The sequence below is a fragment of the Hyla sarda genome, chromosome 6 (assembly GCF_029499605.1).
Source record: "Hyla sarda isolate aHylSar1 chromosome 6, aHylSar1.hap1, whole genome shotgun sequence".
In the NCBI taxonomy this organism is placed as follows: Eukaryota; Metazoa; Chordata; class Amphibia; order Anura; family Hylidae; genus Hyla; species Hyla sarda.
The window spans coordinates 130,021,297-130,042,147 of record NC_079194.1 but is presented as its reverse complement, the minus strand read 5'-3'; the positions used below and the strand labels follow the sequence as shown (position 1 = coordinate 130,042,147).

The following is a 20,851-nucleotide window of genomic DNA, read 5'->3' as shown; positions in this document are numbered from 1 at the left end:
TACCGGTTGGGCCTCTCCCCCTCGGGAATGAATGATCAACCCAGTGCTGCGCTGTCCCAACATCGGGGAACTAATCATATGTGACCCGCGAGCACTGTTCTGCTTCTCCTCCCCCCCCCCCCCCCCCCAATTATCAGCCCAGTGCTGCGCTGTCCCCATCGGGGAACTAACCACGTCACCCGCAAGCGCTGCCCTCCTGGTCCTCCTGTTTGTTGCGGGCTGCCGGCACTGGAACTCTGCACTGTACGCTGTATCCCTATGCCCGGGCTGCCAAAGATAAACAAAATAAACTTGAACTCACCTCCTGTTGGTCCGGTACCGGCCTCACCTGTTTCCTGGGAACGGGAACGTCTGAGAGCCGTCAGCCTATCAGTGGCCGCAGCGATGTTCCGCCTCGGCCGGTGATAGGTTGAGCGCGCTGTCATGTAAGAAGTGCCGGCTTCTTAAAATGGACAGATATGTCAGCAGAGAGCACTGTGCTTGTGATGTCAGCTGAGAGCTCTGTGTTCCAAAAAGAAAATAATTTCCTCTGTAGTATTCAGCAGCTAATAAGTACTGGAAGGATTAAGATTTTTTAATACAGGTAATTTACAAATCTGTTTAACTTTCTGGCACCAGTTGATTAAAAAAAATAAACGTTTTCCACCGGAGTACCCCTTTAAATATAACTTAACCTCTTCAGGACACAGGGCGTATGGATACTCCCTGCATTCAGAGTCCTTAAGGACACAGGGCGTATCCATACGCCCGTGGGAAATCCGGTCCCCACCGCTAGCCGGTTGGGGACCGGAGCCGGATGCCTGCTGAAATCGTTCAGCAGGCATCGCGGCATATCGCCCAGGGGGGTCATGATGATCCCTCATGCCGGCGATGGCCGCAGTCTCTGACGGGCCCGAGTAGCCATAGCCAGCAGGGGTGAGGTGGCACTGGTGGAACCTCACGATTGCCCTGATTCGTCGGCCGGTTTACCGGCCGACCAATCAGGGCACCTGCTGCGGGTGTCACTCCCGCAACCCGCTCTGCCCCTCTTCCGAAGGACGTGATCGGGTGCGGGAAGAGGACCCCGGCAGCTGGGGACCCCGATCCCCGGCATCCCTGTTGGGATCGGGGCCCCAGGAGCGGCGGCGTGGATCAGCAGTTGGAGCTGAGTGACAGCCTCCTGCTGTTGCTTAGCAACAGCTCCCAGCATGCAAAAAGGGCATGCTGGGAGCTGTAGTTATGCAACAGCAGGAGGCAGACCACCACAACTCCCAGCATTCCCTAATGGGCATTCTGGGACTTATAGTTTTGCAACAGCTGTAGGCACATTTTTTCTATGGAAAAGTGTACCTTCAGCTGTTGTATAGCTACAACTCCCAGCTTGCACAAACAGCTAAAGTGCATGCTGGGAGTTGTAGTGGTGCATCTGCTGGTTGCATAACTACAACTCCCAGCAGGCCTGTTGGCTGTCAGTAACTGCTGAGAGTTGGAGTTTTGCAACAGTTGAAGGCACAACGGTTGTGAAACTCAGTTTTTTTTTTTTACCTAACTCAGTGTTTCACGACCGGTGTGCCTCTAGCTGTTGCAAACTACAACTCCCAGCATGCACCCTACATGCTGGGAGTTGTAGTTTTGCAACAGCTGGATGTTTCTCTTCCCCCCCCATAATGTGAACGTACAGGGTACACTCACATGGGCGGAGGTTTACAGTAAGTATCCGGCTGCAAATTTTCTGCCACAGCTCAAACTGCCAGCGAGAAACTACTGTGAACCCCCGCCCGTGTGACTGTACCCTAAAAACACTACACTACACTAACACAAAATAAAAAGTAAAAAACACTACATATACACATGCCCCTACACAGCCCCCCTCCCCTCCCCAATAAAAATGAAAAACTTCTGGTACGCCATTGTTTCCAAAACGGAGCCTCTAGCTGTTGCAAAACTACTCCCAATATTACCAGACAGCCACTGACTGTCCAGGCATGCTGGGAGTTTTACAACAGCTGGAGGCCCCCTGTTTGGGAATCACTGGCGTAGAATTCCCCTATGTCCACCCCTATGCAAGTCCCTAATTTAGGCCTCTCACTTTGGAGCCCTGTCATATTTCAAGGCAACAGTTTAGGGTCACATATGGGGTATCGCTGTACTCAGGAGAAATTGTGTTACACATTTTGGGGGCTATTTTCTGCTTTTACCCTTTTTAAAAATGTAAAAATTTTTGGGGAAAAAAAATTTTTTTTTTTTTTTCATATGCAAAAGTCGTGAAACACCTGTGGGGTATAAAGGTTCACTTAACCCCTTGTTATGTTCTCCGAGGGGTCTAGTTTCCAAAATAGTATGCCATGTGTTTTTTTTTTTTTTTTTTTTTCTGTCCTGGCAACATAGGGGCTTCCTAAATGCTGCATGCCCCCAGAGCAAAATTTGCTTCCAAAAAGCCAAATGTGACTACTCCTTGTCTGAGACCTGTAGTGCGCCAGCAAAGCACTTTTCACCCCCATATGGGGTGTTTTCTGAATCGGGAGAAATTGGGCTTCAAATTTTCGGGGGTATTTTCTGCTATTACCCTTTTTAAAAAAGTAAAATTTTTGGGAAAACAAGCATTTTAGGTAAAATTGTTTTTTTTTTTTTTTTTACATTTGCAAAAGTCATGAAACACCTGTGGGGTATTAAGGCTCACTTTATCCCATGTTACATTCCCCGTGGGGTCTAGTTTCCAAAATGGTATGCCATGTGACATGCCCCCGAAAAACACTTAACAGAAAAATGTTCTCTCCAAAATCCCCTTGTCGCTCCTTCCCTTCTGAGCCCTCTACTGCACCCGCCGAACATTTTACATAGACATATGAGGTATGTGCTTACTCGAGAGAAATTGGGCTACAAATACAAGTAAACATTTTCTCTTTTTACCACTTGCAAAAATTGGGTCTACAAGAACATGAGTGTAAAAAATGAAGATTGTGAATTTTCTCCTTGACTTTGCTGCTATTCCTGTGAAACACCTAAAGGGTTAAAACACTTACTGAATGTCATTTTGAATACTTTGGGGGTGCAGTTTTTATAATGGGGTCATTTATGGGGTATTTCTAATATGTAGACCCTTCAAATCCACTTCAAAACTGAACTGGTCCCTGAAAAATAGTGAGTTTGAAAATTTGGAAAAATGCTGCTGAACTTTGAAGCCCTCTGGTATCTTCCAAAAGTAAAAACTCGTACATTTTATGATGCAATCATAAAGTAGACATATTGTATATGTGAAAAAAATATATATATTTTGAATATCCATTTTGCTTACAAGCAGAGAGCTTCAAAGTTAGAAAAATGCAAAATTTTCATTTTTTTCATCAAATTTTGGGATTTTTCACCAAGAAAGGATGCAAGTTACCACAAAATTTTACCACTATGTTAAAGTAGAATATGTCATGAAAAAACAATCTCCGAATCAGAATAAGTAAAAGCATTCCAGAGTTATTAATGTTTAAAGTGATAGTGGTCAGATGTTCAAAAAAGGGCTTCGTCCTAGATGTGAAAATGGGCTTCGGCATTAAGGGGTTAAAACAGACTAGCAGAGCAGTGTTGATCTACAATGCAATAATCCAGCTCTGTGTTTCTATAACCTCGCTGACATTATTTTGTTTTCTTATGGCCATAAAACAGATTTTCGCACCTTGCTCATTTCACACTGACAGTGCGTTCTACCAGGTGGATGCTGCAGCCAGCGCCGCGGCCCTTTAATTCATCCCCCTCCGTATTGACAACAGTGTGCGGCTCCAGGCAGTTAAATAGAGCAGAAGCAGTTTGAGGCGGCGCAGTGATCTATAAATAATCGATGCCCCGTAATTCTCGCCATTGTCCTGTTACTGTGCATTGTAAATCCGGCGAGCGATCTGCTGTAACTGAAACCTACAGGAGAAGAAATTAAATTAGTGAAGTTGTCATATCCCTTCTGCAGCCAGAATGCACATACTGTATGTTCCTGAAATCTGCACAGCGTGGGCACGGATGGATTTAAAGGGATCTTAAAAAAATGATTTGGGAACATTTTATATAATAAAAGTAGTTCTGAGTCTGTATCCCAATTGATACGCTTAGATATGGCGACACTGCAGACATTGTACATGTGATAACATTAGATACAGCAGCACACATGATAGGATTAGATACACACTTAGCTGACAGTACTACACATGTTAGATCAGAGTTTTTTTTTCAACCAGTGTGCCCTCATCTGTTGCAAAACTACAACTCCCAGTATGCCCAGGCAGCCTGTGTCTATTTAGCAGGGTTTTCCCAACCAGTGTGCCCTCATCTGTTGCAAAACTACAACTCCCAGCATTTGTAGTTTCACAACAGTTGGGAGCACACTGGTTGGGAAACACTGAGTTAGATACATAGCTCATCTGAAAGTACCACACAATTGGCTTTGATCTACTGGCTCAGAAGACAGGATCACACTTGATATATACATTGGCAAAGCAGACACTATCACACATGATAGAATTAGATACACTGGCTCAGCAGACAGTATCACACATGATAGAATTAGATACACTGGCTCAGCAGACAGTATCACAATGGACTTTGATTTATTATTATTTATATAGCGCCCTTAGTTCCAGGGGGGCTTTACATTTGATAGGGGTTACAGTGGGTGTGATACAGATTAAATTGCAGAACAAATACCGATATTGAGAAAAGATCTCCTTTCTCTTCAACGGGACATTTTCACTTACATTTGGTCTAACAAACGACCCAGAATAGGTCGCACTGTTATGCATTTTCACCGCCGAGCGGGAGGTCTCTCAGTGCCAAATCTACACGGCAGCATGTATAGCACAACTTGCTCTTATTAATGCGACAGAGGGAAGACCGCGATGGGTTTCCCTGGAAGAATCGTTGGTCTCCCCATACTCCCTGACAGCTCTCATGTGGTCCTCGGCCCCTGTCTCTGCCATCCTCCCTTCCTCGGCTAGGGTAGTGCTATATGCTCTCTCTCTCTCTGGCGTCAGGTTTGTTTTAAGTTCGCTTGCAGTCTCTCCCATCTTCGCTTCTCCCCTTTCTATGCAATCCCTCTTTTTCTCTTGGGCTCCCAACAAACGCGTTTCATCGGTGGCAGACGCATAATCTTACGTGACTACAAGACATACTGATTGGACGCTCTCTCCCTACTCTTACTGCACTATGTGCTTAACATAACATCCCTGGTCAGGAACACTTTAAGGCACGACAGATCTTATCGTTTTACAATTCTGGGCTTTCTCGGGGAGCGGTATTTTTACCTACTCCCTTTGAACGCCATATGTTATATAGACCAGGTATGTCCGGTCTACTATCCTTGTTATATGCTCAATTTAATGCTCCTCCACCGGATGCCAAGCTCAAATTTATGTTGGACTGGGAGGCTGATCTCGGCTCGACCCTCACAACTACACAATGGAGGGACTGTTGCACTGTCATTAGCAAGGGTAGTTGGCAGGTTTCCCTGGTGGAAACTTCATTACGTATCTTGCACCGTTCATATAGAGTACCGACACTTCTCCATTCTATTTACCCCCAGGTTTCACCACTCTGCTTTTGCGGCTGTGATCAGAGAGGCACTTTATATCACACTTAGATGGGTAATTTGTATTATCTTTGTAACTACAGTGTTTATACCCCTGTTGTACATGACCATGCCACCTTCTTGTATCCTTATCCTTGATGTCTTAATACATTGATATGTCTTACCTATGACCGCTCTGTACCTAATTATGTTTTTGTTTGGTCTTTCGACCTGTTCTCCAATTTATCTTGTATCATTTTTATTCTGTCAATAAAGCTTCACTGTTTGACGGTTAAATTGCAGAACAATATGGAGAGGGCCCTGCCATAAGGACTTACGATTTAATGCCTCAGAAGGCATGATCACAGATACAGTGGCTTAGCAGACTGTACGATAATAAGCTTAGATACAGCAGCCCATCCAACAGTATCACACATGCTAGGATCAGATACAGTAGTTCAGTATCATGCATCCATGAAGCTTTCACAGGCTTGTCCATAGGAAATTAAAGTACTAAAGAAAATGTATGTATAAAATGTAATTCATAGTGTTTTTTTTTTTCTCTGTTTTTTACAAGCCAAACAGTAAGTAAATAGTCAGTCTTATTCATCTATAAGATGTCCTCCACCCCTGTTAATGCACTCCAGGCACTGATCCCAGGTGTCATTGCCGCACTTTGCTGTTCCTGTGCTCGGGTCGCACTGTGTTCGCGCAGCTGAGCCTGGTGCTTAGCCTGGGTATAATTGCAGCACTCGCTTCCTGAGCAGCTGTGCCCGACGTTACCATATATCCTACGTGTAATGTTTCTAGGTATAGGCACTTACACCTGGTAACATTTATACACAATTGACTGTGTAGTATAACAAACCTCATAGTGACAGGTATAGACTTTAGAGAACTACACCAAGCAGGGATTTTATCAAGCTCTTTGGACAGGTGTTTTGTTTTTGTTTACTTTTCCTGCATTTATCTTGAGCAGTTACTTTTTGCATGACAAACAAAATAGCTCAAAATCTAAAGTCTTCTATTTTAGTGGAAGTCGAAAATGTCAAGTGCAAAGGGCTTTAAAAGTAGCAAGCCTTAAAGGGGTACTCCGGTGCTTAAACATCTTATCCCCTATCCAAAGGATAGGGGATAAGATGCCTGATAGCGGGAGTCCCGCAGCTGGGGACCCCCGGGATCATGCACGCGGCACCCCGTTTGTAATCAGACTGATTATGGTCGACTGCAGGGCGGGCGGCGTGTGACGTCACGCCTCCGCCCCGTGTGACGTCACGCTCCGCCCCTCAATGCAAGCCTGCGGGAGGGGGCGTGATAGCTATCACGCCCCCTCCCGTAGGCTTGCATTGAGGGGCGGAGCGTGACGTCACACAGGGGCGGAGGCGTGACGTCACACGCCGCCGGCCCTGCGGTCGTCGGTAATCAGTCCTGGAGCTAACACGCTACGCACACTGATTACCCAGTGGTGGGACTCCCGCGATCAGGCTTCTTATCCCCTATCCTTTGGATAGGGGATAAGATGTTTAAGCACCGGAGTACCCCTTTAAAGCGCATCTGTCATGGATATTGTACCTAGGGATCGACCGATATTGATTTTTTTGGGGCCGATACCGATAATCTGTGACCTTTCAGGCCGATAGCTGATAACTTATACCGATATTTCGGTATAAGTTATCGGCTATTCCCCCGGCCCCGCAGAAGCCATTGCAGATCAATGATTTAAAGCGGACGCTTTAAATCAATGAACTGCAGCGGCTTTTGCAGGGCTACAAGCCGCCGCCACCCGCTTCTCTCCTCCTGCCTGTCCTGGGGTCCTCCCTAGTCCAACCACCGCCACTGCCCCATTGCCTCCCCCATCCCCAGTTTTATAATTACCTGTTCCCGGGGTCCGCGATACTTCTGGCTCCGGCGGCGTCCTGTGCTGTCACTGTGCACACTGATGGTGACGTCGCGTTGAGGACGTCACTTATCATTGTGCAGTGCACAGCAACAGCGCAGGACGCTGCAGGAGCCAGAAGTAGCTCAGACCCCGGGAACAGGTAATTATAAAACCGGGGATGGGGGAGGCAATGGGGCAGCGGGGGGGGGGGGGGGGGGGGGGGGGGGGGGTTGGTGGCAGTGCATTATTAGCAGTGCCGATACTGATAATGTCCAAAATCGTGAATATCGGCCGATAATATCGGCCAAACCGACAATCGGTCGATCCCTAATTATACCCCCCAGACTAATAACATGATAGTATAGATGATGATACTTGTAATGCAGCTGTACTTTTGGCTGCTCTTTATCACACTTTATCAGCAGGAAAATAGTTTTATCCTGCAGTCAGCAACTGTCGGATAGGCTTGGCTGGGGATCGTAATGCCCCTCCTCCACCACGCCTATCCCCTGTAAGTGAGCGCTGGGACTGCTGTTTGATTGACACACAGGTCCCCACCCCCCCGATGTCCATGATGTGCGGGCCGGCGTGACTCCACTGAGCCTATACATATTATATGCACCTTTATAATATATGAAATACAGTCCCCGTACCCCTCTTCTTTCTTTTCCTGGTGCTGAAGATGCGCTGCTTCTGCTTTCTCTAGAGGCAGAGAGAAAGCGCTCGCTCCAGTTGTCTGCCGCCAGCTCAGTGCGCCTGTGCAGTGCTTTAGGCAGGGAGCGAGCTCTCTGCCTCTAGGAAGGAGAAGAGGAGTACGGGCACTGTATAAAGGTGCACATAATATGTAAAGGCTCAGTGGAGTCACGCCGGACCGCACATCATGGACATCGGAGATGGGGACCTGTGTGTCAATCACACAGCGGTCCTAGCGCTCACTTACAGGGGATAGGCGTGGTGGAGGAGGGGCATTATGATCCCCAGCCACGCCTATCCGACCGTTGCTGACTGCACGATAAAACTATTTTCCTGCTGATAGTGTCATAAAGAGCAGCCAAAAGTATAGCTGCATTACAAGTATCATCATCTATACTATCATGGTATTAGTCTGGGGGGTACAATATCCATGACAGTTGCGCTTTAAGTAAGCCAAGCCAGGACACACACAAAGCTTTGACTGGAAGAGAGATTATTTGCACCAAACTTAGCAAAGGCCGTGTGTAAAAATTATAACTTTAGCTCAAAGATGGAAAAAACACAGTGAAAAAAAAATAGGTTTCCACAACGAAAATGTATAAAATTCCTCAAAGTCCCTTACAGATTTTTTTTTACCCTATATATTGCTGCCTAAGAGCTATTCTGGACTTTCATGTTTTATGAGTATAACGGCAGAACTACTGTGTATCGGAACAGTGTTCCCCAGTGTTTTGCAAAAACTTGAGCACCACAGGTTAGAGAGCAAACTGTACTAACTAAACATTTTATCACACACTTGCTGCCCTTAAACAGGGCCTATCATATCCCACAAAAAAATATTTGTTATTCAGTAGCTAATCCTGATCATGTTTATGTATATAGCACCTATATTTCTCTCACAGATACCTTCTATCTATTGCTCACTGTCATTCTGTGCTCTGGAGGGGTTGTGTCCATGCTCTGCCTGACTCATCTAACTCCCTGTTTGCTGTGCTGGGTCTCTTTATCCAATCCCTGCAGGCTGCTCTGTAACCCCCTCCTCTCTGTTTTCATTCTGCAGTCTGATAGGACAGGAGTGAACACAGAGTGCTAGTCCCACCCTCATTTCCTGAATTTTGTTCCTGCTGGGCTTCAGCTTTGACAAAGATGATGCTGCAGCCGGACAGTGGTCTTTTTAATGAGCCATGATTTCTATAAAAAGAAAATCCAAATTTTACTATATTAGAAAGGTTAATGTTTTGCCAAGATGTACAACATATAAAAAGATGTTGAATCTGACAGTGCCCATTTAAAGGGGTACTCCGGCGCTTAGACATCTTATCCCCTGTCACGCCCCCTCCCATAGGCTTGCATTGAGGGGCGGAGCGTGACGTCACACGCCGCCGGCCCCGTGGTCGCCGGTAATCAGACCCGGAGCGAACATGCTCCGGGGACTGATTTTAACTGGGGTGCTGCGTGCAAGATCACGGGGGTCCCCAGCGACGAGACTTCCATGATCAGGCATCATATCCACTATCCTTTGGATAGGGAATAAGATGTCTAAGCGCCGGAGTACCCCTTTAAGCCTCGGCCATTGGGCTCCAAACTGTACCCCTTTTAGATGTTTCAAAACCATAACCCCCATCATGCATGGACAGCCAACGGCTTGCTGTACATGCTGGGAGTTGTAGTTTTGCAACATCTGGAGGGCCACCGTGTGAAAACCAGTGGCCTAGGCCTTTTAAGAACCCTTTGTCTCCTGATTTCCTTTGCTTCCTCGCATACAGTTCTGAGAATATAAACAAATGAAGCTTTACTGTCTGCTCCGCGTACTGACCTTGCTGGATTAGAATAAAGTAATCATATTGCCCGTGGGAATGTTTTCTTGTATTGTAAACAAATGTAATCTTCCTTGTCTCTCCTGTTTTATAATGAATTCCAGTACTCAATGAGGGGTCTTTATTTACTGAAGTTGCACAAGCGGCTATTCCGCCTCGATGCAGCAGAGGGGAGAGTGTTCTGCTGTGACACATAACCATGATCCCATGTTGTCTCCCCGCGCGTGACATTTCATTACTCCTTCCTGTCCTTGGCGGCTCTAGCGTTGATCCTGTCCTTCATTTCATGCAATTATGTGTCATTTACTTCATTTAGTGGAAACAAAAAAAAATATTGAACCAGAGATCACACAAAGAGGTAGAGCGGAGTGGTGTGTGACCTGGTGAAGGAGAGAGCATTCTAATAGCGGTTGTATTGTGATGCTCATCATGGTTATTATGTGGAACCAACATACTGTATATACTACAACCCCAGAACAATGCTAAGAGCTTTCAATAAAAAGCCAGACCACACGTCAACATCAATTATTAGCATTCATAGAGAGGAGTATTATAGTACTTATATTCTTGTACATAGGGGCAGTATTATAGTAGTTACAGTATATTCTTGTACATAGGGGCAGTATTATAGTAGTTACAGTATATTCTTGTAAATAGGGGCAGTATTATAGTAGTTACAGTATATTCTTGTACATAGGGGAAGTATTATAGTAGTTATACATAATAGGCAGTATTATAGTAGTTATATTCTTGTACATAGGAGGCAGTATTATAATAGTTATATTCTTGTACATAGGGGAAGTATTAAAGTCGTTATATTCTTGTACATAATAGGCAGTATTATAGTAGTTATATTCTTGTATATACTGTAGGAAGCAGTATTATAGTCGTTATATTCATGTGCATAGGGGATGGTATTATAGTAGTTATATTCTTGTATATGGGAAGCAGTATTATAGTTGTCATATTATTGTACAGAAAGGCAGTATAATAGTAGGTTTATTCTTGCACATAGAGGGGAGCATTATAGGAATTATAGAACACAGTTCAGAAACAAGATAGTCGGCACTGCTACCCCGTTTAACCCTTTTCGTAAATGGACTTTGCTCATTAACACTATGCAGGTGTATGGTATCCCGTGCAGCCGCTAGATGTGAATTAACACTGCTACTTATTGGGTTCCCAGTCCAAGCTGACCAGCTGCGTCCCTGGAAGACCGTCCGATGTAACTCCCTGTTAATGCACCGAAGAGAATAAAGAATATTTTACACTGCGACCCGGTGAGTGACGTCCCTAATTTCTATTTCTACTGCGTTATAGTAATTATATTGTTGGACATAGAGGCAATATTATAGTATGTATGTTTTTGTTTATAGACCGTATTATAGTTGGTATTGTACATAGGAAGCAGTAAGATCTTAGTTATATTATTGTACATAGAGTACAGTCTTATAGTAGTTACATTCGTGAACATAGGGGCAAGTATTATAACCTATTCTTGTACATAGGTAGTAATATAATACTTAAAGTATTTTTTTGTACAAAGGGGGCAGTAGTTACCATATATACTCGAGTATAAGCCTAGTTTTTCAGCACGATTTTTCGTGCTGAAAACGCCCCCCTCGGCTTATACTCGAGTGAACTCTCCACCTGTCAATCCCTTCTCAGTGGTATTCAACCTGCGGACCTCGAGATGTTACAAAATTACAGCTCCCAGCATGCCCGGACAGCCATCGGCATGCTGGGAGTTGTAGTTTTGAAACATCTGGAGGTCCGCAGGTTGTAGACCACTGCTGCCTTCGTCATCATCCAGACCCCCCTTTAGTTTTCTACTCGCCTCCCCTCGGTGGTAAGGAAGGGTGAGCTGGTCTGTGACGTCCCTGCGCATTAACGTCCCGGGGCCGGCCCAGAGCGGAGAAGAGGGCCTCCCGGTGAAGATGGACAACCTGGAACGAGTAACCCTCCCCACCGGACGGTCCCTGCAGCATAGATGGCCCGGACCAGCTCACCCTTCCTTCCCACCGAGAGGAGGTGAGTAGAAAACTAAAGGGGGATCTGGATGATGATGAAGGCCGCAGTGGTCTTCAACCTGCGGACCTCCAGAAGTTTCAAAACTACAACTCCCAGCATGCCCGGACAGCCATCGGCTGTCCGGGCATGCTGGGAGTTGTAGTTTTGCAACATCTGGAGGTCCGCAGATGTTGAAGACCACTGATGATGGGATTAACAGGCGGTGATGATGTATTTCCCACCCTAGGCTTATAGTCGAGTCAATAACTTTTCCTGGGTTTTTGGGTTGAAATTAGGGGTCTCGGCTTATATTCGGGTCGGCTTATACTCGAGTATATACGGTATATTCCTATACATAGGAGGCAGTAGTTATAGTCTTGTACATAGGAGACATTATTATTGTAGTTATATTCTTCTACATAAAGGGCAGTATTATAGTATATAGAAGTAGTATTATAGATAGTATTATAGTATTTATATTCTTGAACATAAGGGGCAGAATTATAGTAGTTCTATTGTATATAGGGTCAGGATTAAAATACTGTAGTTTTATTCTTGTACATGGGAGGCAGTATTGTAGTAGTTGTGTTCTTGTACATAGGGGGCAGTATTATCGTGTTTAATTCTTGTCTTAGGGGCAGTATTATAGTAGTTATATTCTTTTACATAGGGCACAGTATTATCACAGTTTAATTCTTGTAAATAGGGCACTATTAGCATTAAATCAATTAAGTCAGCATAGGAAGGTTAGCAGACAAGAACATCTGATACATAATGGGAATGATGTTCAGGATACAAACACAATTTAACTTTCTAGAACAAATTTACTGTATTATTGTATTATTGATGTTGATATTATTGGTGTTTTAAACTTGTTCGTTCTCTCTCCCTCCTGCAGAGTATTACACTTGGCTTGGAGTCATTGCTTATGTGCAGTTGTACTTACCTTATGATATTTTGTGTTTTGCTGCTTCTGTGACTACTGCCTTAGGCTGCTGCGGCTTTAATATAAATAAGCTTATTGTCATGTATTGTGTAATATGACATAATGTAGCTGTCAGTGTAAAAATGTTTGCAAATAACCTATTATAAATGTAAAGTGGTGAATACACTTCTCATAAGGGTTAGATATTTACACATTATATTCATCTCACGTTTTGTGCCTCCAGGGAAAAGCTCCTGACATATATGTTAAATGGTGGCTTTTATGGATGCCTAGCAATGGCATCTATCACCCTTAGACTAATATGGGAGCGTGTAATAAATACATTGTGGGCTTTCTTATATAGAACAGATACCATTCCCATCCATTATATCATCGGTTTAACAGATTTGTCACTTCTAGGCGGTTTAAGTATCCATTATTAACAGATAAGCCATGAAAAATTATCAAAAAGCTAAAGAGCCCTTTTAACCGAGACCTGTGATGAATGCCATACATTGGCATCTGCCAACCATGGGCTAATATGGTATAAGTTCAATTATCTATTGTTTAAAGGTGTTATTTAACATAAGGAGACTTTACTTGCCTGCCAGACAGTAATGGACATGCTTAGAAAGGATCTGTGCTCGTCTTGGGGCTAAATGGCTGTGTTGTGAGTCCACCATAACACTGCTGCTTTCTTTTAACAAAATAAGAATTGCAAGACCAGCCACCAAACACAGGTACAAACACTATATTTTAAACTACACTAACTTTACAGCCCCTGTAGTACAGTCAAATAAAAGCGGTCCTGAAATACCCCTTTAACCCCTTTCTGACCTATGACATACCTGTATGTCATGGGTGGCAAGGTGTTCCCGACCCATGACATACAGGTACGTCATGAACATTTTTGCCGCTACTCGCAGCATCCCGCAGCGCCCGGAAAGATGGTGGCTATCACTGATAGCCAGCCATCTTACCATGCGACCACGGGGGGTTTCATCCCCTACCCCCCCCCAGCGATCGCTGCTATCAGCTAGTCAAATCTGACTAGCTGATAGCAGCGTTTCGGTATCAGAATACTTAGCAGCGCGGTGTGTGAGTCCCGATCACGGGGATCGGGACACACACCGCTCTGCTAAGTGTCCCTGACCCGTCCCCCGGCGTCACTTACCCAGCCATGCGATGTCCCAAGTGGTCCCGGCGTCCTCCAGGCGGTCTCGGCAGCGCTGCGTCCCGGAGGTGAGTTTCCGGCAGCAGTGAGATCGCCGTAAAGCGATCTCACTGCTGCCTCTGGGAGTTTCAAAACTGCAACTCCCAGCATGCCCAGACAGCCTTTTGCTTTCTGGGCATGCTGGGATTTGTAGTTTTGCAACATCTGGAGGTCCTCAGTTTGGAGACCACTGTATAATGGTCTCCAATCTGTGCTCTTCCAGATGTTGCAAAACTACAAATCTCAGCATGCTCAGTCTGTCCAGGCATGCTGGGAGTTGTAGTTCTCTAACATCTGGAAGAGCACAGATTGGAGACCATTATACAGTGGTCTCCAAACTGTGGACCTTTAGATGTTGCAAAACTACAACTCCCAGCATGCCCAGACTGCCCAAGCATGCTGGAAGTTGTAGTTCGGCAACATCTGATCCTTCAGATATTGCCGAACTACAACTTCCAGCATGCCTGGGCATGCTGGGAGTTGTAGTTTTGCAACAACTGAAGGCACACTAGTTGGGAAACATTGTCCGTTTCCTACCTCAGTGCCTCCAGCTGTTGCAATTGTTGCAAAACTATATCTCCCAGCATGCACTGACAGACCATGCATGCTGGGAGTTGTAGTTTTGCAACAGCTGGAGGCACACTGGTTTGGAAACACTAAGTTTGGTTGCAAAACACTTGAAAGTTTATTACTTAACTTAGTGTTTCCAAACCAGTGTTCCTCCAGCTGTTGCAAAACTACAACTCCCAGCATGCACGGACAGCCAAAGGGCATGCTCGGAGTTTGCAACAGCTGGATGTTTGCCCCCTCCCCCCAATGTGAATGTACAGGGTACACTCACATGGGCGGAGGTTTACAGTGAGTGCTGCAAGTTTGAGATGGCGCGAATTTTGCGCTGCAGCTCAAACTTCCAGCGGCAAACTTGCTGTGAACCTCTGCCCATGTGACTGTACCCTAAAAACACTACACTACACTAACACTAACCTAAAATAAAAAGTAAAAAACACTACATATACACATATCCCTACACAGCCCCCCCTCCCCAAAAAAATGAAAAACGTCTGGTACGCTACTGTTTCCAAAACGGAGCCTCCAGCTGTTGCAAAATAATAACTCACAGTATTGCCGGACAGCCATTGACTGTCCAGGCATGCTGGGAGTTTTGCAACAGCTGGAGGCACCCTGTTTGGGAATCATTGGCATAGAATACCCCTATGTCCACCCCTATGCAAATCCCTAATTCAGGCCTCAAATGCGCATGGCGCTCTCTCACTTTGGAGCCCTGTCGTATTTCAGGGCAACAGTTTTGGGACACATATGGGGTATCGCCGTACTCGGGAGAAATTGCCTTACAAATTTTGGGGGGCTTTTTCTTCTTTAACCCCTTATGAAAAGGTGAAGTTGGGGTCTACACCAGCATGTTAGTGTAAAAAAATAAATTTTTTACACTGACATGCTGGTGTTGCCCTATACTTTTCATTTTCACAAGAGGTAAAAGGGAAAAAAGACCCTCTAAATTTGTAATGCAATTTCTCCCGAGTACGGAGATACCCCATATGTGGGCGCAAAGTGCTCTGGGGGCGCGCAACAAGGCCCAGAAGGGAGAGTGCGCCATGTACATTTGAGGTGATTTGCACAGGGGTGGCTGATTGTTACAGCAGTTCTGACAAACGCAAAACAATAAATATCCATATGTGACCCCATTTTGGAAACTACACCCCTCACGGAATGTAATAAGGGGTGCAGTGAGCATTTACACCCCACTGGTGTATGACAGATTTTTGGAACAGTGGTCTGTGAAAATGAAAAATAAAATTTTTGATTTGCTCAGTCCACTGTTTCAAATATCTGTCAAACGCCAGTGGGGTGTAAATGCTCACTGCACCCCTTATTAAATTCCATGAGGGGTATAGTTTCCAAAATGGGGTCACATGTGAGGGGGGGTCCACTGTTCTGGCACCATAGGGGCTTAATAAATGGGACATGCCCCCCAAAAACCCTTTCAGAAAAACTCACTCTCCAAAATCCCATTGTCGCTCCTTCCCTTCTGAGCCCTCTACTGCGCCCGCCGAACAATTTACATACACATATGAGGTATTTCCTTACTCGAGAGAAATTGGGTTACAAATTTTAGGGTGATTTCTCTCCTTTTACCCCTTGTAAAAATTCAAAAATTGGGTCTACAAGAAAATGCGAGTGTAAAAAATGAAGATTTAGAATTTTCTCCTTCACTTTGCTGCTATTCCTGTGAAACACCTAAAGGGTTAAAACACTTACTGAATGTCATTTTGAATACTTTGGGGGGTGCAGTTTTTATAATGGGGTCATTTATGGGGTATTTCTAATATGAAGACCCTTAAAATCCACTTCCAACCTGAACTGGGCCCTGAAAAATTACGATTTTGAAAATCTTGAGAAAAATTGGAAAATTGCTGCGGAACTTTGAAGCCCTCTGGTGTCTTCCAAAAGTAAAAACTTGTCAATTTTTTTTATGCAAACACAAAGTAGATATATTGTATATGTGAATCAATATGTAATTTATTTGTAATATCCATTTTCCTTTCAAGCAGAGACTTTCAAAGTTAGAAAAATGCAAAATTTTCAAAATTTTCATGAAATTTTTAGATTTTTTACCAAGAAAGGATGCAAATATCAGTGAAATTTTACCAATAACATAAAGTAGAATATGTCACGAAAAAACAATCTCGGAATCAGAATGATAAGTAAAAGCATTCCAGAGTTATTAATGTTTAAAGTGACAGTGGTCAGATTTTCAAAAAATTCCCAGGTTCTGAAGGGGAAAATGTGCTGGGCCATGAAGGGGTTAAAGGATGGCGTTGGATGGAATAACAAGCCTACTATGCTATTCCATCTTTTTTTTTTGTTCCTAACTGGTGGCCCTCTAGCTGTTGCAAAACTAACACCAAGCATACCCGGACAGCCGTTGGCTGTCTAGGCATGCTGGGCGTAATTTTTTTCATCAGTATGCTGGGAGTTTCAGCTTTGCAACAACCGGAGGCACACTGGTCATGAAACCCTGCCGTAGGCGAACATAAACTGGCCAGACAGAGAAAGCACACTGTTTAGACCCTTACCTCTCAATGGACTTGTTGAGTATGTTGGGAACTTTCCTGATGTTTGCGTTCAGACGAGCGGATTTACAGCCTGTTTTACGCTGCGGATCCACCGCTGAAGGACCTATGTATGCTGCCTTTACATGTGCCTGCTTGGAGCGGCAATACGCCGCTACGTGCAGACACACTGAAGCAATGTGCGAGTCGCCGCGCATGTGCAGTGTACTCGCACACATTGCAGCAGCTCCCCCTGCTCTATGAGCTAGGCTGAGAGTTGCTGCCATGTGTGAGTATACGGCGCATGCGCCCGGCGACTCGCACATCTCAGTGTGTCTGCTCGTAGCGGCGTATTGCCGCTCCAAGCAGGCACATGTAAAGGCACCATGCAGAGGTCCTTCCGCGGCAGATCCGCAGCGTAAAATACGCTGTAAATCCACTTGTCTGAATGTACCCAAACTTAGGAAAAAGACAAATCTGTCACTGGCCGAGGCGGGACATCGCTGCGGCCAGTGATACGCTGACGGCTCTGTGACATTCCCATCCCCAGGAAGCAGCAAGAGGACCATGAGGGTGGTACCGGAGCAATGGGGAAACGTAGGAAGGTGAGTGAAAGTTTATTTTGTTTATTTTGCAGCCCGCGCACAAGGATAGTACAGCGCATTTGGGGGGGGGGGGAGAAGCAGCGCTAGCGGGTCACATATGATTAGTTCCCCGATGTGGGGACAGCGCAGCGCTGGGCTGATAAACCAGGGTGGAGAAGCAGCTGCCACGGGTCACAGGATGGGGGGGGGGGAGGGGGTTGAAAATACCGTTAAATACTGTGGAACTGCCATAACTTACAAAAATACTGTGATACACATTTTTGGTCAAACCGCCCAGCTCTAATATATATACACAATATCAATCACAGGAATATAATAAAAGCATCTCTATTGCAATGTAGTATCCTAGCCATCTTAGTGAGCGCTGTTGATAACAGTCCTACACTTTGGCTCTCGTATCTCAACTTCATTATGGCATTGCTTGGTGACAGATTCCCTTTGACTGCACCTTTCTATTCTTATGCTATTTGCAGTGAGCGAATCAGTTGCACACGATGCTAAAGCCGCCAATTTCCCTTCACTGACTCCATAATGTTATCAAATGCTTGGCAGCTCATTAAATAACAATGTCCATTACATAACGGCAGTGTATGTCCCAGGCTGTAGATGCTTCCTTCTAATAAAGACATTCCATTAAAAAAAGACTCCATTTTCCTCCCGTGTCCCAAGGTTTTTCTTTTTGGTTGCGTTTTTCTCATTACAGGAAGATTAGAAATAATTGTAGCGAGGCATGGCGTCCAGATGAAGGCTGAGCTTCCAAGTCCATTAATCAGGCAGAAACCCCACCTGAGCGGGAACTGGCAGGGCGCCCTTATCCAGCTGTCACTTCAAGTGAGGTGACAGCGGCCCAGCTCAATGTGGCTTCGTAACAGCTTTATAATCATATTAATCACGTTGACGGACAAGATATTGGACTCAGTGAAGATAATTACACCAGTCAAAATTTGAATGCCAAATGCATCCTTGTCCATACGCCATTAATGGATCACACTTGGAATGAGGCTTATTGAGATTGTACTGCCCTGCTCTTGGGAGGACCTCGCGCTGATTTACGACTGGCTCACGTTGTCAGTATTATTGATCTGATCTACGGTGGGACCTACCGAATAATGTCAGTATTATAAGATCTCGGTAGGACCTACCAGATATGTCAGTCTGATTGATCACACACGATGGTGACCCATGTGCGGACCTCCTAAAATTTGTGGGAGGAGATTATGCACAATGAGACCACTAATTATATGTAAATCATCCCTGTGGGCAACTCCTTGAATATAGGATTAGTCCCCCCCCCCCCCCCACAGGATGACTCCCATATGAATGTTGTGTCTATTCCGCTATGCTGGGTGGTCATTACCTCATTGTGACATCATGACCTACAGTCACCAGGAATTTAATATATGTGATCTTATGAACTGCTTAAATATCTATAATGTAGTTCATATCTCTGAGCCTGACTATTTACCCAGAATATTTAATAGCTCATTGATTTACGCTATGGTGGTATGTTTTGCAATATGAAATAACACAGGTATTATTTACTATGCAGATTTATTGATTATGAGTAATAAACAAAAGGAGTATATAAAGACAAAGGTTATACATATATGTATCTTAAATCAATATGACACATATAGAACACTATTTAATATATAAGCGCAATGACTGCATATATGAAGCGTATAAAATAAGAAATGTATACAACATATATAGAAGCATGCTAAGCTTATGCAGATAGTAGCTATATATAGGCTACAGAATTACAGTAGCTACAAGACACCAGTCACCACACGGTCAGCAAATCAAATCTATGGCATCACTCCCCGAGAGAATATTATACCAAGATGAATACAGAACGGACATCCCCCCCACCCCCCACCCCCCCTACTCTTCAGATATAGGAAATACAAGTGACACAATCGTTAACACTATTGGGGAATATAAGTGACACAAATGTTAACACAAGTGCATCTGCCTAACCCCACACACACACAACCGGAACAACAATTTAGATACAGCCGATTTTTGCGATATAGCGATACGGCCCCCTGGGAAAACTTGCGATTATCTGCTTGGGCCGGCTCACGTGTGCTGCTGCGGGCGGGGGACGGCCAGAGCAGGTAAAAACAAATTTGAATACTAAAAGTCAGTGTTTCCCAACCAGGGGGCCTCCAGTTGTTGTAAAACTACCAGCATGCCCGGACCGGAAAAGGCTGTCCGGGCATAGTAGTTGCACAACAGCTGGAGGCACCCTGGTTGAAAAACACTGAGCTAAGTTCAAGGGCGCAGGAAAAAAAAAAAAAAACTTCTGCTAACCTACTCCCGGTCCCTGCAGATGCCATTTCCCTCCGGTGTCTCTTCTCTTCACCATTCAACTTGTAGGACCTTTCCCTTTTCAGCCAATCACTGGCCGCAGCGATGTCATGTGTCAAGCCAGTGATTGGCTGATGGGGAAAGGTCTTTTTTGGCAGCAAACACACTAGGTTTCCCGGATCCGGTGGGAGATTTGAAAACCGCCCGGGAAACCCAGTGTATTGCTGCAGTACAAAATGTGAGGGGGGGATTGTGACAGGGAGGGAATGTGACATGGAAGGAAGATTGTGACAGGGGGGAATGTGACGAGAGGGGGAGAATGTGGCAGGGGGAGGGGGGAATGTGACAGGGGGAAAATGTGATGGGAGAAGATGTGACCATGAGCGGAGAATATGACAGGGGAGAAATAGAAATTAAATTGGGGAGATGTGAAATGGGCGGTGGGCAGAAAATGGGTGGATAGTTATATAATGGAGGAGATTGGACATGAAATTGCAGGATTTCACCATATTTCATCGCATATCGAAATCACAATATTTGGGTCCATAATTGCAATCGCACATTTTCCCCATATTGTGCAGCCCAAATATATATATATATATATATATATATATATAATGGTACTAAATTTGACAGGATATTTTTATTTATGACAAATAAGGTAGAGCAGGATCGGCAACTATGCTAAATGTATAATGTTAATGCATTAATACTCATAGGCCACGCCTCCTTTCTCTGCAGAAGAAAGTTGGATGATCGCTATATACTAAAACCTACTACAATCTCTAAATGGAGATTTAATAT

At 44.7% G+C, this 20,851-nt stretch overlaps 1 long non-coding RNA gene across 1 annotated transcript in view; it reads right to left on the bottom strand.

Annotated features, from left to right (window-relative positions):
• The window catches only part of LOC130276107 (uncharacterized), a 68,194-nt gene that overhangs the window by 31,683 nt on the left and 15,660 nt on the right, over window positions 1–20,851 (bottom strand). Inside the window, exon 2 of the long non-coding RNA XR_008845024.1 lies at window positions 3,647–3,882. This is a non-coding gene — a long non-coding RNA (uncharacterized LOC130276107). The remainder of the gene's footprint in view (window positions 1–3,646; window positions 3,883–20,851) is intronic.